Source organism: Gorilla gorilla, chromosome 22 (genome assembly GCF_029281585.2).
Source record: "Gorilla gorilla gorilla isolate KB3781 chromosome 22, NHGRI_mGorGor1-v2.1_pri, whole genome shotgun sequence".
NCBI classification, from domain to species: domain Eukaryota; kingdom Metazoa; phylum Chordata; class Mammalia; order Primates; family Hominidae; genus Gorilla; species Gorilla gorilla.
In genome coordinates, this window is record NC_073246.2 from 35,562,079 (window position 1) to 35,589,759 (window position 27,681).

Here is a 27,681-nt window from a genome sequence, read left to right on the forward strand (position 1 = left end):
AAACGTTGTTTTGGTTGAAATAGTTGAAGAAAATCTGGCCTTAAACAGATATGTAGTTGGAAAGAACAGGAGTCTTTTAGTGGCATTTCCAGAAAATTGTGGTTATTTCGTGATACTGTACCAAAACTTGACACTGGGTAGTTTCTTAAGGATTGGTTGCAGTGTAGAATCTGAAGTCATGTAAGTGAACTTTTTATCCTCTGTTACAATAAAATCTGTTGATCCATCCTATACTTTGAATGGCTATTTTACCCCTGTTTGATTTGACCAATACATACAACATCATGTATTGGTCATTTGGAAAATACTGGGTCACTGAGTCGTGTAGATCTTACAAATGTTGACACATTTCATTAAACAATATCACAAAATCGTGTTTGTTATCACCACCCATCTTATTAGAAAATTCTTTAAATGTTGAGAAGCAGTCTAGCTCATAATGGCAGATACAAGTTTTCCAAAATTCTAATTTTTACCCCAAATTCAAATTTTATCATGAACAGCAAGTACTGTCAGTTGTTTTTCTTGCAGCATCAGGCTTGCTTTATTTTTGAGAAACTGTGCCAGATACCCAAATCTGAATAATCATAGTTTTTTTTGGTTGTTGTTTTGCCAAATAAAAATCGGGTTCCTGTAAAAAAAAAATGGCTAGTTTAGCTCACAACTCAAATGATTGCACAGTGATTTTCTTGGACATTGTTGTTTGGTGTAGCACATAAATGCTTTGAGTATCTAGTCATACAAGCATTAAGCATGTGTACTCAAGGGCTGAGATTTAATAAAGTAATAATTTTTCATGATTCATCAAAGACATCCTGTTGTAAAACTGACTTTTTTTTTTTTTTTTTATGTGAATGTTTGGCAGTGAAGAATCCAGTGACCACACTGGTACAGTTTGGTGCCACTGCTAAGGTGGGAGCAGTTTTACCCACCATTGTTTTTGTATCAGTGTAAATAAAATCACAGTGAAAAGAGCAGATCTTGCCTGAGTACCATCATGATGATATGGTTTGGCTGTGTCCCCACCCAAATCTCATCTTGAAATGTAGCTCCCATAATTGCCATGCGTTATGGGAGGGACCTGATGGGAGATAATTGAATCATGGGGGCGGTTCCCCTGTACTGTTCTTGTGGTAGTGAGTAAGTCTTAGGAGATCTGATGGTTTTCTAAGGGGTTTCCCCTTTCATTTGGCTCTCATTTCTCTCTTGAGGCCGCCATGTGAGACATGCCTTTTGCCTTCCACCATGATTATGAGGACTCCCCAGCCACCTGTAACTGTGAGTCCATTAAACCTCTTTTTCTTTATAAATTACCCAGTCTCGGTGAAAATGAACTAATATACATAAGAATTTTGACCATCTGAACCCCTATGAAAGGGTCTTAGGACTCCCAGGGATCCACAGACCACAAGAGAATTGCTGCCTTGTAGGATAAAATCTAAACCTTCACTCACAGTTTAGAGTGCATTATGCTGTATCCCTGTTGACCTTCCCCTTTTCCTCTTCTATTTCTCTTCCGTCTGGATCTCACCATAGAATGTTCTTTTGTCACTTTAGCTTTACAATTTATTTCCCTTCTGCCTCCCCCTATCTGTCCCTTATCCTTTAGGCCTAACTGGGTGTTACTGAAGTGAAAATACCCGTACCTGCCGCAGCTATGAGTCATTTTCCCTTTGATTTCCAGCACTGAACTTTTGGCTCTACCTCTTTCCATCTATTTTCTAGGGACCTCTGATTTAAAGTTCCAAATTTACAAATCCCATCATAACAGGAAAGCATTTTACATCCCTCTTGTGACTTAAACTTAATTTATACTAATATTTTTCATTTTGAACCTTCTTATACCTAATTAAATGTAACATTTGAGCAAATAGGTGATGGGATATTGCCTTTTTTGGGGTTTCTGTCAGAAATGGTATTATGGTTAGGTCTAGCCCAGGGAAAAAACTGATTTCCTTTAACAGTTATTTGAATGATACCCATTTTCCTAATCAGGAAGGTTTCTTGGTATTATCTAGGTACTGGGTTTTATGCTGCCGAGTTCATCAGTTAAATGGCCTTTAGATAAAGGACAGGTTGGAGTTGTGCTCAGCTCATATAGAATGTGCTTTAGAAGGACTTCTGGTATTATCTGACCCACACTGCCCCTCATGTCACACATGTTTCTGCACGTACACAGGATGAGTACTGAGTACCCATCATGTTTCAGGGATTCTGCAGGTCTTTCACATATGCCATCTAAAATTTGTTTTTCACAATTTTGTGAGCTAGATGACAAGATCCTTGTGTTACAGATGAGGACCTCGAATTTGCTGCCATTTGTGTAATGAAAATATAAATGGCATAGTGAGTAGCTGAACTTAAATAAAAAATCATTGACTTACCACATAAATAATAGTATTATAACATTATAAAACAAGATTTGGTATAAATGAGCTTTCATCAGTATAGACATATCTCAGGCATTAGTCTACCTTGCCTAGAAGGAGCAGGAATTATTTATTGAGCACTGTTTTGGATATATACTGAAGTTCCCTCAAATTCTAACGTCTCGTAACTCTTCAGGCAGTTATAGTAATTGCTGGATATACCAGGAAGTTATGCCTGTAATTACTGCTCAGAAATGAAATATGTAAACTCTAGCATTATGTTCATACTGGTTTTATTATGAGATATATTACCTTTTAGATTTCTTATGAGATCTATTTTTTAGATTTAGCTTACAAAGCCATTAACTGTTATAAAATTATACTGTAAATTATAAGCTTTAGTTAGATGGGCCGTTAGGCCCTAGCTTTGCTGGCAACTGTAACCTTTTATGATTGCAGTCAAAATGTAATCCAGATGCTCTTGGTAATAGACCATTGAGTCAGAATATCCTGAATATTGTTTTGCAGGTTCAAAATGTTGGAAGAGATCTGAATCAAGATGATAAAATGACATTCACCCATCTGATTTTGGGCTTACTTCTTTGTGACATACCTAACCTGGTGATTAAATTCTTTTTTTTTTGAGATGGAGTTTTGCTCTTGTTGCCCAGGCTGGAGTGCAATGGCACGATCTCGGCTTACCACAACCTCCACCTCCCAGGTTCAAGCAATTCTCCTGCCTCAGCCTCCCGAGTAGCTGGGATTGCAGGCATGCACCACCATGCCCGGCTAATTTTTTGTATTTTTAGTAGAGACGGGGTTTCTCCGTTTTGAGGCTGGTCTCGAACTCCTGACGTCAGGTGATCCGCCCGCCTCGGCCTCCCAAAGTGCTAGGATTACGGGCGTGAGCCACCACGCCCGGCCTCTGATGATTAAATTCTAAAACCAAGAGTTATTTAAAAGATTTTGTAGACAGTGGGGGTTGGAACTTGAAAGTGACCCATCAGCTATGTAGCTACTAGCATTTTCCTTAAAAGTCCTCAGTGAGGCAGCTGGACAAGGTTGAGAGGCAGGCAGCATAGCCAAGGGATTCTGGAGCCAAGCTGCTCAGCTACTGTCTTAGCCCACTTCGTGTTGCTGTAATAGAATACCTGAGGCTGGGTAATTTATAAAGAAAAAGGTTTATTTGGCTCACAATTCTGATGGCTAGGAAGGTCAAGTTTGAGCATCCGGTGAGGTCCTCAGGTTGCTTCCACTCAGTGTGAACTCCTGAATGTGATGTGGATGTGAAGAAACTGGAATCCTCATACATTGTTGGTGTGAATGTAGCTTGGTGCCGCTGCTGTGCTAAGGGGAGCTAGAGAGTGCAGAGGTCACATGGTGAGAGAGGTAGTAGGAGCAGGATGGGAAGGGGTCAGGTTCTTAACAGCCAGCTCATGTGAGAACTAAGAGTGAGAACTCACTCACTCTTGGGGAGGGCCTTAATGTATTCATGAAGGATCCACCCCATGACCTGAAAACACCTCCCACTAAGCCCCACCTCCCTACACTGCCACAGTGGGGACCAAATTTCAACCTGAGATTTGGTGGGGACACATAGCAGTTACTAGCTGTGTAACCATAAGCAAGCTATTTAACTTTTCTGTGCCTCAGTTTCCTCATCTATAGAATGAGGTCGATCACAGTTCCTATCTCATAAGATTGTTGTGAGGATGCTAAAACAGCACAGTGCCTCACTAAATAGTAAACACTGTGTAAGAAATGATTGTTATTATTCTTATCACCTGTGATCCAAGCCTGGAATTTATAATTTAAGATACGAATGAAGTTATTATATGTAGTTTTGTTACCAGTTGATTATATGACCTCTCTTAATTTCTCAGTTGCTCTTTCCATCATCTGGAAGCTTTGCCATTTGTTTTAACCTTTGAAGAGATGAGAGGAAAAGATGCATGATAGGCTTAAATTGCTCTCATCTACTTATAAAAAATAATTAGACATAACGTGGCCAGGCGCAGTGGCTCACGACTGTAATCCCAGCACTTTGGGAGGCCGAGGTGGGCGGATCACGAGGTCAGGAGTTCGAGACCAGCCTGGCCAACATGGTGAAACCCCGTCTCTACTAAAAATACAAAAATTAGCTGGGCGTGGTGGCGGGCGCCTGTAATCCCAGCTACTCAGGAGGCTGAGGCAGGAGAACCGCTTGAACCTGGGAGGTGGAGGTTGCAGTGAGCCAAGGCTGCACCATTGCACTCTAGCCTGGGTGACAGAATGAGACTCTGTCTCAAAAAAAAAAAGAAAAAAATAGACATAATGCAAGATAACGTCATTAAAAAGTGGGCAAAGACCTGAGTAGGCATTTTTCCAAAGAAGATATCCGAATGGTCAACCAGTACATGAACAGATAGATGCTCAAAATTGTTAGTCATTAGGGAAATGGAAATCAAAACTATGAGAATACCACTTTACAACCATTAGTATGGCTATCATTTTTTTTTTTAAAGGAAAATAACAAGTATTGGTAAGGATGTGAAGAAACTGGAATCCTCATATATTGCTGGTATGAATGTAGCATGGTGCCACAGCTGTGTAAAATAATTTTTCAGCTCCTCAATTAGATAGATACAGAGTTATATGGCTTAGCAATTCCATTCCTAGCTATATACCAAAAGAAAACAGGTGTTCAAACAAAAACTTGTACATAATGTTCATAGCAGCATTATTTACCATAGCCAAAAGGTGGAAACAACCCAAATGTCCATCAACTTTTGTGCATCAGTGGACAATGTGGCATATTCATATAATGGGATATGATTCAGCTATAAAAAGAAACGAATGATATATGGTACAGTATAGACGTACCTTGAAAGCATGTAGAATAAACATGAAAACATGTATAACATAGATGTACCTTGAAAACATGCTAAGTGAAAGAAGGCAATATACTGTATGGTTCCTTTTTTTTTTTTTGAGAGGGAGTCTCGCTCTGTTGCCCAGGCTGAAGTGCAGTGGCATGATCTCAGCTCACTGCAACCTCTGCCTCCCAGGTTCAAGCTATTCTCGTGCCTGAGCCTCCCGAGTAGCTGGGATTACAGGTGCTCACTGTCGTGCCCAGCTAATTCTTTTGCATTTTTAGTAGAGACAGGATTTCACCATGTTGGTCAGGCTGGTTTTGAACTCCCGACCTCAAGTGATCCACCTGCCTCGGACTTCCAAAGTGCTGGGATTACAGGTTTGAGCCACTGCACCCGGCCTGTATGGTTGCATTTATATGAAATACTCAGAATAGGCAGATCTGTGGAGACAGAAAGCAGATGAGTAGCTGGGGCAGAGCATAGGATTTCTATTTGGGGCGATGAAAATGTTCTGGAACTAGATACTGGTGGTAGTTGCACAACTTCATGATTGTCTGAGATGTCACTGAATTGCATACTTTAAAATCAGTTCAACAGTAAATTTTATGTTATTTGTATGATGCTGCAATTTAAAAAATATAATATTTCGACATGACATTTATTCCAAGTTTACCTTAGTTGTAATTTTGCCAAAATACTTTCTTAAACCATTTTATTGTAATTTTAGGCTAAGATCATTTGCATTTTATATATAGTTGAATGAAATGTATCGTAGTTGTTTTATTCTCTTGTAAATCTAGAAAAGATGAAAAATGAAAGCCATGAGAGTTTTAAGTATGTCTTTGCTTTGTGCAGATATTCTCAAAGGGTATTGTGGAGCCCCTGGGGCTCCTTATGACCTTTTCAAAGGGTCTGCAGGTTCAGGTTATTTTCATAGTAATTGTTGAGAGTTATTTGCTTTTCAAAATTTTATTTATTTATTTATTTAGAGACGGGGCTTTGCTCTGTCCCCAGCCTGGAGTGCAGTGGTGCAATGACAGCTCACTGCAGCCTCGACTTCTGGGCACAAGTGATCCTCCTGCCTCTCAGCCTCCCAACTGGGACTGCAGGGAGGCATTGTTTTACATTTACATGCCACCATGCCCGCTAGTTTTTTTATTTTTCATAGAGACGGGGTTTTGCCGCATGTTGCCCAGGCTGATCTTGAACTCCTGGGCTTAAGTGATCCACTCCCATCTCGGCCTCCCAAATTCTGAGACTACAGAATTTGTAAGCATAAGCCACCACACCCAGCCTATTTGCATTTTTTTTTTAACTCTTTCTCTCCACAGGTGTAAAGTGTAGTTTTCCAAACGCTCTATAATATATGATGGTGTAGTCTCTTTGTTGGCTAATGGTCTATGTACTTGTATATGTCTGGGGTTTTTTTTGTTTTTTTTTTTTTACAATTCTCTAAGGTAAGCTCTTTGTGATCCTCAATAATTTTTAAGTGTAGAAAAGAGTCCTGAGGCCAAAAAGTTTGAGAACAAAATGTCTTGGTAAAAAATGTATGTGCCAATAATGAAAAAGCATATACGAACTACTTGTATTATGTATTTTTGAAAACAGAAGGGAAATAAATTGTAAGCCAAATGACTCTTTTGGCTGCTTAGCTTTTATCATCTTTACTGCTTCAGAGGTTACTAGATTTGGAACCGAAGTGTACTTTTTGGGACGCGGTAGGTTTCTGGTTTTAAAAAAGGATGTCTGGTATTGGTTAAATCTATAGTTTTGAACTTTCTAATCCAGCAGCTCTGCGGAGTAGGTACTGATACTTGGATTTTATAACCAGGACACAAAATGGTTAAGTAACTTATCTGTGGTCCGACAGCTAGTAAGTGGCAGGTCTGGTGTTTGGATCCATGAAGTCTGTTTCCTGAGTCTGCACTGTTCACAGTATGTGATCTATATAATACCGCTCCTTATGTACATTGTATAATAATAGCTCCCTGGGAATGTATGTGTGAAGTTCCCATTTGGAAGGCTGGCATCGTAGTACTGCACTGATAGTGGTGGCAGTGATTGTGAGGTGGGTTGGGTTCTGGTGCCTAAGGCAGGGACTCCAGCAAGCAGATGGTTAGAGGAGAGATAGGGAGCAAGGATAGGAGGATGGGCTGCTATAGGGGCCAGACCTCCTGCCCAGGATATTTCTGGTCCAGTTCGAAAGTAGGACCTTTCCTTCCTAGAGATTGGCTCCACTTATGGCTTTATAGTAGGACCTCTTCCCCTTCTGGAGTCCTTTGGAGCAAGATGCATTTTCATAGTTTTCTCCCAACCTCTTTACTTGAGTCTAGCACTTACTGCCTTTGAACTTCTCTGAGGGTTTTTACTACCAACTAGAAATGAAAGAAAAAGTTGAAGAGGGAGATGGTATTCAAAAGATAAGTGGTACAAATTGGAGTCTTTTAGGATTCATATTATTGAAACGCAATTTGTCAACCTCCCTAAGAGGGTCACATCACTGTGGTGTGGGCCCCCCCAAGGCATGTCATCACTGAGGTTAGGATGGGCTCTCTGCCATGAGGAGTAAGCCAGTGCCTCCAGCTACTGATTAGAAACAGGGAGTGTTGCCAGGAGATCTGCACTGGGGCTGAAGGATGTCCCCGCCTACTTCCCTTTTGCTCTTCTTACTATCAGTCTTTACTACCGCAGATCCCTTTCTAGGGTCCACGACCTTTGCTGGGGTAAAGTGGGATGCAGGGATGGGGCCTGGGGATGCTCTAGGCAGTTTGCATGAAGGAGTGGCTCCATTGGTGTTAAAGATTAGGCCTTCTGGTACTTTTTTCTCCACTTGTACTTTGAGTTAAAGGCTCTTACCTCAAGAGATTTTCTTTACTCTGTGGCCATATCTGTAACTGTCCTTAACTCTCTGTGCATGGCAGCCCCAAACCTTCCCAGTGGAACAGTGCAAGCTCAGAGCCTTGCAGGTCAGTGACCCCACACTTGGCACAGGAATTCCAGGGAAAAGTGTGAAAGGGCAGTAGGTGGCTCCTCCGTCCTGCTTCTTTGAAAACCTCTGACCTAAAAGGTTTTTGAAGCTGAATATTTGAAGAAAATGTGTATGGGATTGTAGAGATAGATGCCTAGGCGGCTGAAGGGGGCGTGGCAAGTGGATGGCCTCCCTCAGGGCTCCTTTCCACCTGTGGTGGCCACAGGTTCAAGACTCCTGTCCAAACATTCTGGTTTGTTTATGTGTTCCAGAAGCAGACAGAGAAGAAGGTATTGTATTTTTTGAGACAGTCTCGCTCTGTTGCCCAGGCTGGAGTGCAATGGTACGATCTCTGCCCACTGCAGGCTCCGCCTCCTGGGTTCAAGCGATTCTCCTGTCTCAGCCACCTGAGTAGCTGGGATTACAGGTGTGCGCCACTATGCCTGGCTAATTTTTGTATTTTTAGTAGAGATGGGGTTTCACCACATTGGCCAGGCTGGTCTTGAACTCCTGGCCTCAAGTGAGCCACCCGTCTTGGCCTCCCAAAGTGCTGAGATTATAGGTGTGAGCCACTGTGCCTGGCCCAAACTGGTATTATATCTGCATGAAAAAGGGTCACTGTGCCAATACTTTTTTCATTTAAGTTTTTTTCTTTTTTTGAGACGGAGGCTAGCTCTGTCACCCAGGCTGGAGTGTCGTGGTGCGATCTCGGCTTACTGCAACCTCCGCCTCCTGGGTTCAAGCAATTCTCCTGCCTCAGCCGCCCGATTAGCTGGAATTACAGGCATGCGCCACCAAGCCCAGCTAATTTTTTTGTATTTTTAGTAGACATGGGGGTTTCACCATATTGGCCAGGTTGGTCTTGAACTCCTGACCTTGTGATCCACCCACCTTGACCTCCCAAAGTGCTGGGATTACAGGCGTGAGCCACCGCTCCCGGCCCTCATTTAAGTTTTAATATGTTTGTGGGTAGAAAACGTCTTAATTTTTTTTTTTTAAATCTCAGAAAATGACATGTGTTGGGGTTGAGATCTCTCTTGAGTGGCTTCATCATTTATTCATATGCCCAACGTAGAAGCTTATTCTTTATTCTGAATTCCTTCCTCCCCCTTACACCTGACTTAATTGTGCACTATTGATCTGGCTTAGTTCTGGAACTTCCCTCACTCTCACTCAGGTGTTGCCCTAGACTCATACGTGCTCTCTCTCCAGCCGGTTTTGCCCTCTCCATATCTTTTTCCATTAGAGCAGTAGTTGTCAAACTTTTTGATTAAAACTGAGAGGCCAGGTGCAATGGCTCATGCCTGTAATCCCAACAGTTTGACAAGCCCAGGTGGTAGGATCACTTGAGCCCAGGACCAGCTTGGACAACATAGTGAGACCTTGCCTCTACCAAAAAGTAAAAAAATTAGCCAGGGGTGGTGACATGTGCCTGTGGTTCCAGCTATGTGGGAGGCTGAGGTGAAAGGATTGCTTCAGCCCAGGAGTTGGAGGCTGGATTGAGTCGTGATTGTGTCATGACACTCTAGCCTGGATTACAGAGCAAGACACTGTCCCAGAAAACAAAACAAAACAAAATCTGAGAAATTACTTATTCCCTAATTTATGATTTGGTTATTAACTTATTTAAAATGAAAAATAAACCCATGTAAAGTTAGTATACATAGCTTTTTAATGAAAATCGCTTTTTTTTTTTTTTTCCAAAACAACAACATAAAATGTAGTCGGAAGAGTGGCCATGGTTCACTTATGTGTTGCAGACCTCCTTAATGTCTGGCTGGATGGAAGAGTTTCTCATCCAGTGCATACATGCATGAGTCATCGCAGCCAGGTCTCAACCCTGTCAGACAACACTCTCTTTTTGTAGTAAGTCTTTGGTAATGCTTCCTTTATTCTTATGAAATGTATTCATCTCAGAATTCAAATGAAAGTAACATACTAACATGATAGTAGTTCAGTGTGTCAGTGTTGTCTCAGCTACACTAGGATCACATGCTCACTAGGTCAGGTGCACTGAGAATGCAGTGGCTGCAAATGCACACGGTAGAGGTACATTACTTGGTGATTCAAATATCAAGAAGGGCATTAGATGTAATGACATGTTCTCCAAAACTGTGAGCAACTTTCGGTAAAATACAAAACAGTCTTTTGATTTATGTGGTAATTATATTCCTAGCAAATTGAATGTGTAGTAAAACTTGGAAAAAGTCTTTTGAGATTCTATGTGAAATGGAATTTGGTTTTAGGTTCCGATAATTATACATGGGGTTTTCCCCTACATGACTATCTAGAGAAACATTCAAAAGTCATATGGGACAATTCCTCATATGGGACTGTTCTGCACAACCTGTTAAATAAATGCCAGTGGTGCCTCCCAGCGAATGAGGCCACCAGAAATACCCCACGGATTTTCACACATCCATTAGGGAATGGTACATACCTATTAAGAACACTGATAAATGGAATCTTGACTGTATTTTTTTCTTGTTTTTTGTTTGTTTGTTTGTGTGTTTGTTTTGAGACAGAGTTTCAGTCTTGTCACCCAGGCTGGATTGCAGTGGTGATCTTGACTCACCGCAACCCCCGCCTCCCGGATTCAAGTGATTCTTCTGCCTCAGCCTCCGGAGTAGCTGGGATTACAGGCGCCAGCCACCACGCCCGACTAATTTTGTATTTTTAGTAGGCACGGGTTTCACCGCATTGGTCAGGCTGGTCTTGACCTCCTGACCTCAGTGCTGGGATTACAGGCGTGAGCCACTGTGCCCGGCCTGTTTTGTTTTTTTAAGTTGGATGATAATTTAAAAAATAACTTACAATACAGCCTGACCAACTTGGTGAAACCCCATCTCTACTAAAAATACAAAAATTAGCAGGCATGGTGGCGCACGCCTGTAATCCGAGCTACTCAGGAGGCTGAGGCAGGAGAATTGCTTGAGTGAGGTTGCAGTGAGCTGAGATTGCGCCATTGCACTCCAGTCTGGGCGACAAAGCGAGACTCCGTCTCAAAAAAAAAAAAATAAATAAATAAATAAATAACTTACAATAATAATTACTTGAATCTCACCGTTAATCAGTGTTAATATTTTGTTGTATATCCTTCTTGTCCTTTTTTGTGCATTTGTAGTTTTTTTCATTCAAAAATGGGATCATTTAAAAATTTAAAAAGAATTGATGTCTTGGCTGGGCACAGTGACTCAAGCCTGTAATTCCCAGCACTTTGGGAGGCCGAGGTGGGCAGATCACCTGAGGTTGGGAGTTCAAGACCAGCCTGACCAACATGGAGAAACTCCGTCTCTACTAAAAATACAAAATTAGCCAGCGTGGTGGTGCATGCCTGTAATCCCAGCTACTCGGGAGGCTGAGGCAGGAGAATCGCTTGAACCTGGGAGACGGAGGTTACGGTGAGCTGGGCAACAAGAGCGAAACTCTGTCTAAAAAAAAAAAAAGAATTGATGTCTTGATGCTACTTAATTTTACCTAATTCACGTGTTTTTAAAAATCATAACAAAATCAGTTTTATTCTTCATTCTATCATACAATTAGTACAATCTCAGATAAGATGCAAACAATGTATACTCATAAGTCTCTTTTTAACATTAAAACTGGTGCTACCTAGGGAAGTACAAATGAAACCACAATGAGATATCACCTCCAACATGTTAGGATGGCCATTATAAAAAAGACTGAAATAATAAGAATTGGCCAGGATATGAAGAAAAGGGAACACTTGTACACTGTTGGTAGGAATGTAAATTGATATGAAGCAGTTATGGAAAACAATATGGAAATTCCTCAGAACATTAAAAATAGAACTACTGTATGACCCAGCAATCCCTATACCCAAAGGAAATGAAATCAGCATCTTGGGAAGATATCTGCACTCCCATGTTTCTTGTGGCATTATTCCCAATAGACAAGATATGGAAACGATTTTTTTGTTTTTTTGAGACGGAGTCTCCTTCTGTCGCCAGGCTGGAGTGCGGTGGCGCAAACTCGGCTCACTGCAACCTCCGCCTCCCGGGTTCAAGCAATTCTTCTGCCTCAGGCACCCGAGTAGCTGGGACTACAGGTGCGTGCCACCACGCCCAGCTAATTTTTGTATTTTTAGTAGAGATGGGGTTTCACCATGTTGGCCAGGATGGTCTCGATCTCTTGACCTCATGATCCACCCGCCTCGGCCTCCAAAGTGGTAGGATTACAGGCGGGAGCCACCATGCCTGGCGGAAACGATTTAATAAGTGTCTGTTGCCAGATAAATAAATAAATTGGGGCATATACATACAGTGGAATAGCCATTAAAAAGGTGATCCTGTCATTTGTGACAACATAGATGAACCTGGAGGGCATGGTGCTAAGTGAAATAAACTAGAAAAAGAAAAGAAAAATATTGCAAGATCTCACTTATATGTGGAATCTGAAATAAAGCTGAATATGTAAGAATAGAGTGGCTGAGTGGTTATCGGGGGAAGGGGAAGTGGGAGATGTAGGTCAAAGGGGACAAAGTTGCAGTTACATAGGATGAATAAAACTAGAGATCTAATATGTAGCATGATGACTCTGGCTAATATTGTATTGGAAAATTTGCTGAGAGTAGATTTCAAGTACTCTTAACACACACACGTAGCTATGTGAGGAGATGGATGTATTACTTCTGACTGTAGTAGCCATTTCACTGTGTATATGTATAACAAAACATCATGTCGTATACCTTAAATTATACAATAAACAAAGAAGAGGTGCCGGTTTGAAGGGGCGAGGACAGAGCATGGACTTGTGGAAAGTTAGGTGGCCTTGGTGATTTAATCTCTCAAACCTTCGGTTTTCTTATCTGTAACACGTATTAGAGAAACTGTGTGTTGTCGGAACCTCCCCCTCAGTGGGGGTAATCCCAGCTGTTTGTCCTCAGCTCATTTCTAACTGAATTGCAGGCTTCTCAAGAGCAGCCAGGATGTCACCTTTTCATCACCTAGCACCAGCTCAGGACCTGGCTCATTAATTTATTGAACAAATGAATGTGGCAGAAAATTTGCTATTGGTGTTGGACTGTGTTTAAACTTTGTTTCATGTTTATCATGGTTAAACCTCCATCAGAGGTAAACAACTATGTTAATTATTACATCAAACTTCTGTACATCTTGCCCCAAATGGGATCATTTATTCGTTCAGGATAAAATGTTTTTGAAGTTTTTAGCACACCTGATAGTTGTATTTCTTCTAGATTGGGCTTGGATATTGTTATTACTCAGGAATCTGGTTGAATGTTTGATTGTGTAACTCTGCCTTTGACATATGTAATTAAATGAGTTTGTATTTAATGTGTTCCTTGAGGCAGCCAGGTGTATTTACCTCAGAACTGTTGAAGGCTTGCCATGTCTCTAGGACTCATTGGTAGCTTTAAGGCATCTCTACAGGTATGATTTTCTTTTACTGTGGATTCTTTTTTTCTTTCAAAAGTTTTTCAGCTGTTAGATATTTAGCAGCTCAGTCTGTTTGAATGATTTAATGTGTTACTATTGAAAATTACTTTGAAATACAATTTGACTGTTTTCAAGAGAGTTTGGATTCTGAAGGCCCACAGCGTATAGGCTGAAACAGTGGTTCTCAAATCTAGCATGCATTCACTGGATCTGGGACAGGATCCAACAGTTTGCATTTCTAACAAGTTCCCCATTAATGCTGGTCGTTGGTCTGGGGACCAGACTTTGAGAACTATTGGGCTAAAGTGTGGAAGACAATTAAAAGTAATAATATGGAGGGGAAATGGGGCCCAGTGTGTTTGGGAACAGGATCCCTTTGTGCTCTCCACAGACAATAGAGCAGTAAAGAAAAACTGGTTTTGGCACCTGAAAAGAAGGAAAATAGACATAAACTTTAGAAAATACTGTATGATAGTTGCAGTGGTCCTTAAAATTAAGATAGGAGAAGAGATTTGGAAATAATTTAATTTTAAAAAGTTTATTTTACCTTTTTTATTATAGGAGTAATGCATGTTCATAATGGAAAGTGTCATAAATACAGAAACATTTCTATTCTAAAAGAGAGGAAAAATTTCCCCAAAGTATCTTCTGACATTTTTGGCAATGTCCATTCAGTATCTCTTTTATGTGTAGGACTTTTGTTTTTGTTTTGCCATGAAATAAAGTTTTTATTGTCAAAATAATATGCTCATTATAATGAAAGAAAAAGAAAGATCATAAAGGACACTCACTCTTTCCAGAAACAATACTGATAACATCCTGAAGTTTATTATTTGATATCTCTTTATGTGAATATATCCATTTATGTGAATTACCTTGGCCATATGGTTTTATAACCTAATTTTTTGAGTCACTATCTTTTCATATCATTAGATGTAATTCTGAAGCACCTTTTTTAGGCGCAGAGTATCTTACTCTGAAAAACTTAGTTGTACCTGATGCTTTTCATCCACTGGCCCCTCCCATTTCTCATTTCTCTACTAGGAATTTGTAGGTCAAAGAGCATGTAAAAATCTTGATATGGGCCGGGCACGGTGGCTCAAGCCTGTAATCCCAGCACTTTGGGAGGCTGAGACAGGGGGATCATGAGGTCAGGAGACCGAGACCGTCCTAGCCAACACGGTGAAACCATGTCTCTATTAAAAAAAAAATACAAAAAATTAGCCAGGTGCAGTGGCGGGCGCTTGTAGTCCCAGCTACTTGGGAGGCTGAGGTGGGAGAATGGCTTGAACCCGGGAGGGGGAGCTTACAGTGAGCCGAGGTTGCACCACTGCACTCCAGCCTGGGCGACAGAGTGAGACTCTGTCTCAAAAAATAAAAAATAAAAAATAAGTCTTGATATGTATTACCAGATACCCACAAAGGGCATAGAAGTGTCTGTTCCCACTAGTAGCTGTGTGCCTGTACCCAGACTCCCAGTCTATGCTCATTGCCGGTTTAATAATTGCCAGCCTGGTAGGTGAAAACAGTATCTTTTCATTCACTTCTTTTACTGATAAGAAGCTTAGCACTTTTTTTCATGTGTCAGTTGGTCGTTTAAATTTCTTTTCTTTTGAATTTCTGCTCTTGTCCTTGTCACATTTTCTTTTGGGGTTAATCTTTTTTCTTGATTTATATGAACTCTTCATACTTAGGGACATTAATTCCTTATGTCATATGCTTCAGATATTTGTTTCCAAAATTTCATTTGCTTTTAAAACTAACTTGTGGAATTTTTTTTTCTTTCATAGAAGTGTTTAAGTGTTTCATAGAAGTGCCGTCCACTATGATTTTCCTTTTTTTTTGTTTTTTTTTGTTTGACATGGAGTTTTGCTGTTGTTGCCCAGGCTGGAGTGCAGTGGCACGATCTCGGCTCACTGCAACCTCTGCCTCCCGGGTTCAAGCGATTCCTCCTAATTTTTGTATTTTTAGGAGAAACGGGGTTTCACCACGTTGGTCAGGCTGGTTTCAAACTCCTGACCTTAGGTGATCCCTCCGCTTCGGCCTCCCAAAGTGCTAGGATTACACGCATGAGCCATTGCGCCTGTCCTGATTTTCCATTTTTAAGGATTTCTGCTCATGGTGTCAAATGAGAACATCCCCTGTCACTTCAAGATTTTACAAATATTAACCTGCATTTTCTTCTACAACACTTTCTCTTTTTTAAAAAACGTTTTTAAAGATGGAGTTTTGCTAAGTTGCCCAGGCTGGTCTTCAACTCCTGGGCTCAAGCGAACCTCCCACCTCAGCCTCTCAAAGCGCTGGGATTATAGGCATGAGCCACCGTGCCCAGCCTCTGCCACACTTCCATGATTTCATTTGTTCACTAGGGTCTTTAAACTGTCTGTAGTTTGTTTTGATGCAAGCAAATACATTTATTTTAGTGTGGCCAAATGTAATTTACATTTTAAAATATTGAATTATTTTGGTTGCACTGTGCAAACATTAGGCAAATTTAGGTATAAAGTTGGAAAAAGCCACTAAGTGTCACACTGTTCTGAGGAGCACTGGGAATTCTGAGAAGGCTTAAAGAGTTTGCCGTGGTTTTCTGTCCTTGTGATAGTTTGTTCAGAATGATGGTTTCCAGCTTCATCCATGCCCCTACAAAGGATGTGAACTCATCCTTTTCTATGGCTGCATAGTATTTCATGGTGTATATGTGCCACATTTTCGACAGAAAACCAAACACTGCATGTTCTCACTCATAGGTGGGAATTGAACAATGAGAACACTTGGACACAGGGTGGGGAACATCACACACCGGGACCTGTCGTGAGGTGCGGGGAGGGAGGAGGGATAGCATTAGGAGATAAACCTAATGTAAATGACAAGTTAATGGGTGCAGCACACCAACATGGCACATGTATACATATGTAACAAAACCTGCACGTTGTGCACATGTACCCTAGAACTTAAAGTATAATTAAAAAAAAAGAGTTTGCCATGGAAGTGGAGGTCAGGAGAGGGGAGAACTGAGCAAGTATGTGGGTATTTCCAGCTCCTACTTCTCCCAAGAACTGCAGGCTTAGATGGGCAGCTGTCTAGTAGGCAGATCTTCTTGGGCATCTAATAATAAGCTGTTCAAAATTAACATAGCCAAAGCAGAATTCTTTTTTTTTTTTTTTTTCAGACAGAGTCTCACTTATCACCTAGGCTGGAGTGCAGTGGCATGATCTCGGCTCACTGCAAGCCTCGCCTCCCTGGTTCAAGGGATTTTCTTGCCTCAACCTCCCGAGTACCTGGGATTACAGTTGTGTGCCACCACGTCCAGCTAATTTTTATATTTTTAGTAGAGACAGGGTTTCGCCCCCTTGGCCAGGCTGGTCCCAAACATCTGGCGTCAAGTGATCCACCCGCCCAGGCCTCCCAAAGTGCTGGGATTACAGACTTGAGCCACCGCGCCCAGCCCAAAACGGAATTCTTGATGCTGTCCCCACCCTAATGCGCACACCCCAGTCCTTTCTCGTCTTAGTAAATAGCGCCGTCAAACACCCATTTAGGCAGGCCAGAAACTTCAAAGGTGTCTTTGATTCCGCTCTTCCACCACTTTATATCTACTCCATCATGAAGTCTTGTAGACTTTCTGTCCAGAATATATCCTGAGTCTGACCACTCCTAATCATTTCCACTGTTAAAACATTAGTCTAGGCCACCACTGTCTCTCACGTGGGTGTTTATTGTGGTCTCCTGGACGTTGTCTTGGTTCCACTTTGTCTCTCCCTGTAATCTGTTTCACATAGTAGCTTCTACAGTGTAAATAAGATCATATTATTCCCTTGATTAAAAGCTTTCAAAGACTTCCCATTACATTTAAAATAAAATCCAAGCCTTACTATAAAAGATCCACTTGTCTGGCCTCTGTGCTTCTCCAGTTTCTTCCTTCTGCACTCCCCTTGTCTACTTTGCGGTAACCTAACATGTCTCTTTCTATCCCTTGAACAGGTTCTTTTCTTTCGTTGGGTCTTTATACAGGCTGAACCTCCTCTAGAACTAACTAGAAACTACCTCTGATGTCTTCTCAGAGAGACTTTCCTTGACTATCCCCAGGCACATGAAGAAGCCCCACACACCCCCTCTAGTCACCATCTATCTTGTTAACCTTATTTTCTTAGAGTGGAGTTCTGTATGTAAAATGATCTTCTTTATTTGTTTACTGGTTTATTAGCTGTCTTCCTATTCGAGAATGTAAGCTCCCGGAGGACACTCTGTTTTGTTCACTTCTGAATCCCTAGCACTTAGCCCCGTGCTTGGCCTATGACATTTGTGGTAAGTACTAGGTGACCATTTTTGGAACTGTTCCCACCCCACGGCCTCCATTCACACTTTAATCACAGCAGCTCAGCTTTTATATCGTGAGCTTCAGTGGGAGGTTTTGTTTACAGAAAGTTTTCTTGGTTGACAAAAGCCTGAAGATGATTTTCTTGGAAGATGAGGATTTATTCTAAGGATATGTGAGGAAGCAAAGTTTCTGTTGTTGTTGTTGTTGTTGTTGTTGTTTTGGAGGGGGGGTGGGGGATCCGAGTCTCGCTTTGTCATCCAGGCTGGAGTGTAGTGGCGCAATCATGGCTCACTGCAACCTCTGCCTCCCGGGTTTAAGCGATTCTCCTGCCTCAGCCACCTGAGTAGCTGGGATTACAGGCATGCGCCACCACGCCCAGCTAATTTTTGTATTTTTGGTAGAGACAGGGTTTCACGGAAGCAGAGATTTTCTGTCAGTGTTCCATCTACTTCATAATGTATTGTTGATATGGTTCTTGATTTTTTAATGTGAAGGAATAAGCATGAAAATAGCATAATGATTTTTCACAGTTCCTGTCCAAGAGTACTTTTTCTTTACATGTTGAATTACCTACCATAGATTGTTTTATCCTATAATTAGAAAGATTATGAGATTACATCATCTTATATTTACCCTTAAAGAGTGTTTCCCGAATCATAAGCCAAAGCCTTTGTATAACCTTATTATGTAAATATTTATGTTTCAGGTGTGTTATTCCCTTTGTGTGTGTGTGTATCTATATACATATATATGCATAGTATTTGTGTTCTCTTATTCCCTAAGACATTGTAAACATTCTAGTTGATGATGTCTGTGCTTCCGTTGCAACTCTTCACTGCATGGGTACTCTGATGTGTATGGCTTGCTGCTCCCCAGATATTCGTTGACTTTGTGACATCTGTCCTAGGACAGTTTCACTATTTTAGTTTTTGGCTACTCAGTTAATTAGAAATGCATCTCAGTTGTATTTTAAGTTATTGCTTTCTACATTTTAATCAGTAAATACAAAGAGATTGCCTTTAGTTTTTGTTATGTGTATTTTCAGGTTATGTTACTGGGAGTACAAAGTTTTACAATTGTTGCTTTCATTGTGGATTATAGGTTTTATGAAAATAAAATTTATCATATTTACAGTTTTTGCCTTGAAATGCTTATTAAATTTAGCAATCCTCCCTTTTTTGTGTGTTTTTTGATCCTTATCGTTTTTTTTTTTTTTTTTTGAGATGGAGTCTCACTCTGTCACACAGGCTGGAGTGCAGTGGCAGAGCTCACTGCAAGCTCTGCCTCCCAGGTTCATGCCATTCTCCTGCCTCAGCCTCCCAAGTAGCTGGGACTACAGGTGCCCGCCCCCACGTCCAGCTAATTTTTTTGTATTTTTAGTAGAGACGAGGTTTCACCGTGTTAGCCAGGATGGTCTTGATCTCCTGACCTCATGATCCGCCTGTCTGGTCCTCCCAAAGTGCTGGGATTACAGGTGTGAGCCACCGCGCCCAGCCCATCCTTTTGTTTTTAATCTGTCATTTTATTTTAGGTGCATTTCTAGTTCGCTTGGCCTGCTGTCTTTTTCATAACACTTTATTCCTATATAATAGATATAATGTTCTTTTGCATTGTATTGTTTCTAAAGCAAATATCTTCTAATTAAGAAAAATAACTTCTAGTTAATTTATTTTAAGGGGAAGCAGTGGGGGTTTTATTTCTCTGGATGTTTGTTGTCTTGTGTCCTGTGGAATATTTTCTTTTTTTGTTCTTTTCTTTCTCTAACTCAGGACAGTGCTGAGGAATGTTTTCATTGGTGCCATGTTTTCTTTTTCTTTTCTTTTTTCTTTCTTTTTTTTTTTTTTTTTTTTTTTTGAGACAGGGTCTCTCTCTGTTGCCCAGGCTGGAATGCAATGGCGCAATCTCGGCTCACTGCAACTTCTGCCTGCTGGGTTCAAGCGATTCTCATGCCTCAGCCTCTCGAGTAGCTGGCATTACAGGCACGCACCACCACACCCGGCTAATTTTTGTGTTTTTATAGAGAAAGGGTTTCGCCACGTTGGCCAGGCTGATCTTGAACTCCTGACCTCAAGTGATCCACCCGCCTCAGCCTCCCAAAGTGCTGGGATTGCAGGCATGAGCCGCTGTGCATGGCCTGGTGCCATACTTTCTGCATTTTTCTTTAAGGAAGGTTCCAAATGTCTGAAGTTCATCAAAAGGTCCTGCCCAGACTTTTGGAGAGAAAACACAGCAAAGCAATCAGTAGGTTAATGACTGCATGGTTTCTGGACCAAATTATCCTCATCTACCACTTAGAACATTAAGTTGTAAACCAGAGTCGGCACAGCCAGGGTGGAGATTACTTATTTGTATCCCTTGATCGCAGGTTATTTAATATTCTCTGTTGTATCAAAGTTTAGTCGGGTATATTAATTAGTCAGCTTTTGCTAAATTATGTTGTGGTAACAATCTCCAAATCTCAGTAGTTTACAACAACAAAACTTTGTTTCTCAGTTTAAGGCTCTTTGTGGGCTTCATGCCATGGTAGAACCTCAAAAGTGGCATGTGCCATTTCAACTCATACTTCATTGGCCAAAAGCAAGTCACGTGGTCATGCAGGGCCTCAGTAAGCAAGAAATATTTACCCCCCCGGGGATGGACAGGTAGGAAAGGGTCTGATAAGGAAGGGCAGCAAATATTTGGATAACAGTACTATGTGTTTGTATGGAGTGATATTTAAGAAGGTTTCCTAGGTTTTTTGAGGGGTATTGAAGCTGAGAGGTTGGGGCAGGCAGGAAGGTCTGCAGCCTGTAGCCTATGGTATCAAGCTTCATGAGAACGAGAATTAACTAGTTACATCTTTATTAACATTTTTGGCATCTCTGCAGACAGTGGATCTAATGCATGATAGCTGATTAATAAATGTTTGTTGAATTAGTGAACAAAATAGCAAGAAAGTAACGTATTCTGAGGCAGGAGAATTGCTTGAACCAGGAGGCAGAAGTTGCAGTGAGCTGATACCATGCCATTGCACTCCAGCCTGGGCGACAGAGTGAGACTCCATCTCAAAAAAAAAAAGAAAGTAAACAGATTATTTTCATGCTATTTGATGCCTTCGCTTAGTTTGGAACCAGTTTTTATTTTATTTTATTTTATTTTTTGTTTTGTTTTTGTTTTCGTGTTTTTTGAGACGGAGTCTCGCTCTGTCGCCCAGGCTGGAGTGCGGTGGCGAGATCTGGGCTCATTGCAAGCTCCGCCTCCCGGGTTCACGTCATTCTCCCGCCTCAGCCTCCTGAGTAGCTGGGACTACAGGCGCCCACCACTATGCCCGGCTAATTTTTTTGTATTTTTAGTAGAGGGGTTTCACCGTGTTAACCAGGGTGGTCTCGATCTCCTGACCTTGTGATCCACCCGTCTCGGCCTCGCAAAGTGCTGGGATTACAGGCATGAACCACCGCGCCTGGCCTTGGAACCAGTTTTATAGAGCAGTTCCTACAATAGCACCTTTTATATTTAAAATGAAAAGTGCTTTCTTGGGGGTCATTTTGCCATACCAAAAGATTATGTGCTTAAAAAAAAAAAACTACATACTAATTACAGAAAAATTTTTAAATATGCATTAAATACAAGCAAGTAGAGGTTGTGTTCTATTTGGCTACTCAGGACAACTATTGGTGTTTTGTTATATATCCTCCTATATAATTCCTTTCTTTCTTTTCTTTTTTTTTTTTTTTTGAGATGGAGTTTCACTCTTGTTGCCCAGACTGGAGTGCAATGGCGCAATCTCAGCTCACTGCAACCTCTGCCTCCCAGGTTCAAGCGATTCTCGCTCCTCAGCCTCCCTAGTAGCTGGGATTACAGGCATGTGCCACCACGCCTGGCTAATTTTGTATTTTTGGTAGAGGCGGGGTTTCTCCATGTTGGTTAGGCTGGTCTCGAACTCCCGACCTCAGGTGATCCACCCGCCTCGGCCTCCCAAAGTGCAGGGGTTACAGGCATGAGCCACATAGCGCCCAGCCTCTTTCTTTTCTTTTCTTTCTTTCTTTTTTTTTTTTTTGAGATGGAGCCTCTCTCTGTTGCCCAGGCTGGAAGAATACAGTGGCACCATCTTGGCTCACTGTAACCTCTGCCTCCAGGGTACAAGTGATGCTTGTGTGTCAGCCTCCCAAGTAGCTGGCACTACAGGTGCGTACCACCACACCCAGCTAATTTTTGTATTTTTAGTAGAGACAGGGTTTCATCACTTTGGCCAGGCTGATCTCCTGACCTCAGGTGATCCACTCACCTCGGCTGCCCAAAGTGCTGGGATTACAGGCTTGAGCCACCACCCCCGGCCCTTTTTTTTTTTTCCCCCCGTGTGGTTTCTGAACATTGTTTATATTTATTGTCACACTGGGATCACTTAGTTTTGTACTTTTAGTAGTATCTATTGCTTTATTTGTTATGTTGCCAATCGGCAGTTGTAAAGGTCGTAGATGAAATAGACAAGTATTTATAAGATTAATTTTATCTTACCCTTGTTCTCTTTTTCTCTTCTTGAATTTCCTCCTTCAAATATATGAACTATTTACTTAACCAAACACTCTCTTTCTCTTCCCTCTCACCATGGCAAGAGTGAAAGGTACCAGAATGATGAAAGGTAGACAGTTGGCCTGAGAAAATAAGGTGCCTTGGAGATTCTCAGACTGGATAATCAGCTCCTGGGGAATCAGGCGCTGACTTTTTTTTTTTCTTCCTGCTTTTACTCAGAGATCATCTTTTCATATTTTGGGATTTGTGCAGTCATTTCAATGATCTAAAAGTGAAGAGCTTGATAATAAGTTGATTTTAGTCCTACTGTCTTTTTGTGACGGATGTGCTAGATAAGCTTAATGTGAGTCATTCAAGAGCCAAGCCCCTGCTTGAACCTGTCCATTGAGGGCCCTGTTTATCAGAGGTTGAAGCATTTTTTAGCTAGCAGCTGATCTTGGGTAAGCAAGCCATTGTACAAGTTCCCCATGCCTAGTTGTTTTGCATCATTAATCATCTTTTCTCCAAGCCATGGAAACATGGCTGAGTCTTGAGTCATCTGGCTCTTCCCAGTGCTGAAAATCCACCCTGCTGAGGTGAATGTGTGAAATATTTTTTGTTCTCGGTAGAGATCTGAGAACTGGTTTGTCTCCTGCAATGAACAGATTGAATTCCTTATACATATGTTACTAAAAGGTACCTTTTGTGTCCATTTTACAGAGATCTGACATGATTATTTATGAAACTCCTTTAAATAACTCCTGTGCTTAATGCAGTTTCCAAATATTTGAAATACTAAATGTAGATTTAGGGAACTCAGTGACCAGTTTTCATTTGCATTTTGATGAATTTCTCTATTTTAATATTTGTAGTTGCTATCCATTTTAGAAATATCCACTCTGCCAAGTAGGTTGGGAATGTGTGCAAGAATGACAGCTTAAGTAATGTGCTTGTTTGCTATTGAAGCCGATGCCCCTAAGTAAAGCTACCAGATAAAGAGAGGAAAGGGGGGAAAAAGGAGGAGAATGAAGCCACCGTGTAACATCTGTTAGAGACTCATGTGAGCCCTGTGAGTTAGTCTTCATTTCCCATGCTGTGTTTTATTTTTATTTTTCCTGTTCCATTAAAGCATTTCGGTTAATTCTGTATAAGTAGAATGCTGATAACTCCTTAGAGAAATGTGATTCAGTAATAACCTTGTTTCCATGTGACTGCTTATCTAATCTGCTATGCATCTGCTTTAAGGAAGGTGTCCATTAGGGTCAACTCACAGGTCAGACATTAATCTTAATTGTCAAATGTCTCAACTCATTGCTAAAGACTAAATTGATCTTGATGGCACTCATCTGAGTACCGATTCACACTAAAAGACAGTCAAGGGGTTGTTTTCTTTTGTGTTGTAATTCTTACCAGGATCCTAAAAATGAAAGTTTTAAAATGTGGAATAGCATGATTAATGAGGACATTTATTAAGGTTAAGGCAGTTTAAAAGTTCAGTTTAATCTAAGGTTAGCTTGTAGGAACTGATATAAGAGATAGTTAAAAATTTGTTAAGCTTTACTTAAAACCTGTATTTGGGGGTAGAAACAGTTTTCCTAGGGTGCTTATAATTTCCTTTAATTATCTCAGAAAGAGGGTCTCTTATTAGGATGAGGGAAAAAAATGACCTGTCATTCTTTTAAATCAGGTTTAATTTATTCCTGATATTTATATGATTCTTATATGTCTTGTAATTCTTATGACATATAAGAGAGAAAACATTAATCTAGAGTAGGTAATTTCCTAGTTCAGCTTCTTCCACTTGTGTGAACTACAGAAGAACTGAAGAGTAATTGTAATTGTTTTATAACTTTAAAGAATTTAAGAGATTAAATTGCTGTCCTTGTGAATTCTTTGTTAAGTAACTCTCAAAGAAATAGTCAAGTTAAAGGGGATTTACTTTCTAAAACTAGCTTTCTTTTCTTTCTGTCTAACCTTTTATTATGAAAAATTTCAACATCTAAAAATTCCAACATCTACAAAAGAAAGGAGAGTAGTATCATTACCCAGCTACAGTCACTGTTAACTCTCAGCTAATCTTGTCTCCATCCTGCCACCCTCCACTCCAGATTATTTTGAAGCAAATTCTAGACATCACTTCCTTTTATTAAAGCAAGTTGCGTTTGATAGTGACAATAGAAACCATTTACTCTTGGCACAGGTGCTAAGGTCTGAATACAACTTTAAGGAGACAGTGTCTGCATTGAAGAGCTTATGTTTTAAGAAAGGAGTTTATGTTTTCACTGAATATACTCGGCGTTCAGGGAATCAGAGACTTTCTTCAAGTTTCCCTTGTCTTTTAAATAGGGACGTATTTGCAAGTTCTTATCTGTTTGGAAATTCCTGTAGCAAGTTCAGGTTTAGTCATTCTGTACTGCTTTGGTGGTGCCTTATCTAAATAGTATTGAAAGGAAGAAAGAATTATTTCACCAAGAGTTGGCCTTGAAAGGAGTTACATGTATTGGGTATATTTAGGAAGTACCCCTTTAACGCTGTAATAATATACCAACTTTTAAAGCTACCTCATAATAGCTCTTAAAAACACATTTAAAACGCTTAGAGGTGATCCTTTTTCCTAGCCATCAGTGGGACAAATTAATTCCTTTTTGAGTAAAAAAAAAAAAAAAAAAAATCTCTTTTTTAAGTACTCAAGATCAGCAAGTATTGGTTGACTCATTCTTTGTTGTTAAACCTCTTGGTTTCTCAGGCCAGTGTGTCTTTTTGTATACTTTGACCTTGCACTTTAAACTGAATTCCTTTTGTCCTTTGAGGGAGGCATAAAGCTGTCAGTTCCTGTTGGTGAGTGTGGGAAATTGAGTTTTCACTCTTCTCTATAATTTCTGCATTTCAAGTGGTTTTAATAATAATCATAACTATTTCTCAATTTTACTTCTTAAAAAAGTGGATTCATCAGACTGAATTGAATATTTGTTTTCCTTCTAAAGCTGAAGCCAATTTTGCCATACTTGTTTGTGCATTCTTAAGAGTTTAGTACTTAAACATAGAAAACTGTGGGGTTCACATTTATATTTTGCTTTATTACAACTTAGAAGGTAATTGATGACTTGGCTCTGTGGTATGCTTAAAGTGCTGGACTGAGCTAGTTCAAGAATGTCATTAGCAGTGAATGGGAAATATGTGTCTACTTTTCTTCAGTAGCTAAACAGAAGTAATTATATATTTACATTCTACCTATTTCATAGGGATGTTGTTAGAATTACTGTAATTAGATTTTTTTTTTTAATTTCCAAAAGTATTTAAGCTTCTTTACAGATAGGTGCCATATCAAAGCAAGGTGTTAATGTCATTTTTCTCAATTTGTGTTTTTGTCACTAGAAATATATATATATTGCTTTTTCTCTTTTCCTGGTATATTTTTCTGATAAATGTTTTGAAATTTGTTATCTTAAGTTTTTCATAGCTGGAATGCTAGAAAAGCATTTATGTCCTATTTTTAGTGCAAGTGATGAGTCTGGCTGGGTGGGTAAGTTAATGGCAAGGTAATTGAACTGTGCTGAGTGCTCGCCGATGTATCCTTCTGGCCTCTCCATTTTCAGGGTAGAGTTACTGTTTACAGTGACATGTTTCACAGTCTGTGTGACCAGCCAGTGTGAATCAGTTCGTCTATTGCCTGGCTTTCTTGAGCTCAATTTTTGTCTCATTTCCCCTTTCCATTTTATATATCACATTTCAAGATGGATGATCTACTTGTCTAACCACTCCAGGGAAGATTGGTGCCATCTAATAAAGTCAAAATGAGGTCCTGCATGTTACCTGGCATAAATTAGAGAATTATAGAATGAATGTGTGAACAGATCTGAGACTAGAGCTAGGTCACGAAACTCCTCAGTTTTTTTGGGTTCTCATTATGTGTTTATGGATGAAATTGTTCTCTTTATCTGGTTTGGGTGGTTTTGTTTGTCAGTGGCCAATGTGGTGGATATTTCAACACAATTTGGACATGCTTCATATATATTTTGCAGAATGGTCTTTTTCTTTTGGTTAACCTTATAACTAATAGTTAAAGAATTTTCAACCCTCAGCTGGGTACGGTGGCCCACGCCTGTAATCCCAGCACTTTGGGAGGCCAAGGTGGGCAGACCACCTGAGGTCAGGAGTTTTGAGACCAGCCTGGCCAAAATGGTGAAACCCTGTCTTTACTAAAAATACAAAAATTAGTCAGGCCTCACTCCAGCCTGGGTGACAGAGCGAGACTCTGTCTCAAAAAAAAAAAAAAAAAAAAAAATTAGTTGGGCTTGGTGACGTGCACCTGTAATCTCAGCTACTTGGGAGGCTGTGGCACGAGAATTGCTTGAACCTGTGAGGCAGAGGTTGCAGTGAGCCAAGATCGTGCCATTGCACTTCAGCCTGGGCAACAAGAGCAGAACTCCATCTTAAAAAGAAAAAAAAAAAAAAAGAATTTTCAAGCCACATTAGGATGCTTATCGGCCTGAGTTTTACATAATAAGACAATCTGAAATGTATTTGAGTTTTGATGTTTCTAATCTGTAGAACTTGAAGGCCTAAGGATTTTGTAGTTTTTTAGGGAACAGCATTCCTCTTTCTCTCAGGTGATCTATGTTATGTTGACCTACTCAAACATGTTAACTTTGAAAATGAACCAACATTCAGGAACAAATGAAATGACCTTTTCAGGACAGCATTCCAAATACATAGTTAGGGACAGTTGTTCGTAGCTTCTGGAGTGTTTGAAAATGGCCCTCATATCATACAACTTGAATTGGCATTCATTGACAATCACTTTGCTTTTAAAAGATGCTTAACAAAGAGTTGTAAGTAACATACTTTGAGACTGAGTAAATAAAATAAACATGCGAACCTTTGATGTTAAGCTGAGTTTGTTTGATTTTTCAGGCTGAATATACAAAGACTGTTTCTAGGAAAACTTGTGCTTTGTACAGATAGAGGAACCTCCTAAGAATTTTGATTGTGGCTTCCAAAATAGCAGGTTTCTAGAATATGATTACCTACTTTATCTAAGATTTCAAAAAGCTGCTTTGTCTATTTTACGATATGAAGTTTTCAAAAAATCATCACTGTTTTGGTTGCCTTTTTTTTTTTCTTGAAAAGGCATGTGTTTAAGCATCAGCCTTATTAGCTGGACTGTTATTTCATGTATTTCTGTTAGAACGCTGGATAACGGACTTGAAACTTACATGGCTAATATAATACCATGAAGTTTAGGAAACTAAGGGCTCATTTCTGT

General features: G+C 40.3%; 1 protein-coding gene across 11 annotated transcripts in view; it reads left to right on the forward strand.

Annotated features, from left to right (window-relative positions):
- Nucleotides 1-27,681, forward strand: part of ITSN1 (intersectin 1) — a 258,350-nt gene that overhangs the window by 18,126 nt on the left and 212,543 nt on the right. For 2 of the 11 annotated variants that reach the window (XM_055373923.2, XM_055373919.2), the window contains exon 2: nt 1,212-1,278. The exons of the other annotated variants lie outside the window; for them this stretch is intronic. The gene's annotated coding sequence lies outside the window, so the exon portion shown is untranslated. The remainder of the gene's footprint in view (nt 1-1,211; nt 1,279-27,681) is intronic. 11 annotated transcript variants of the gene reach the window in all.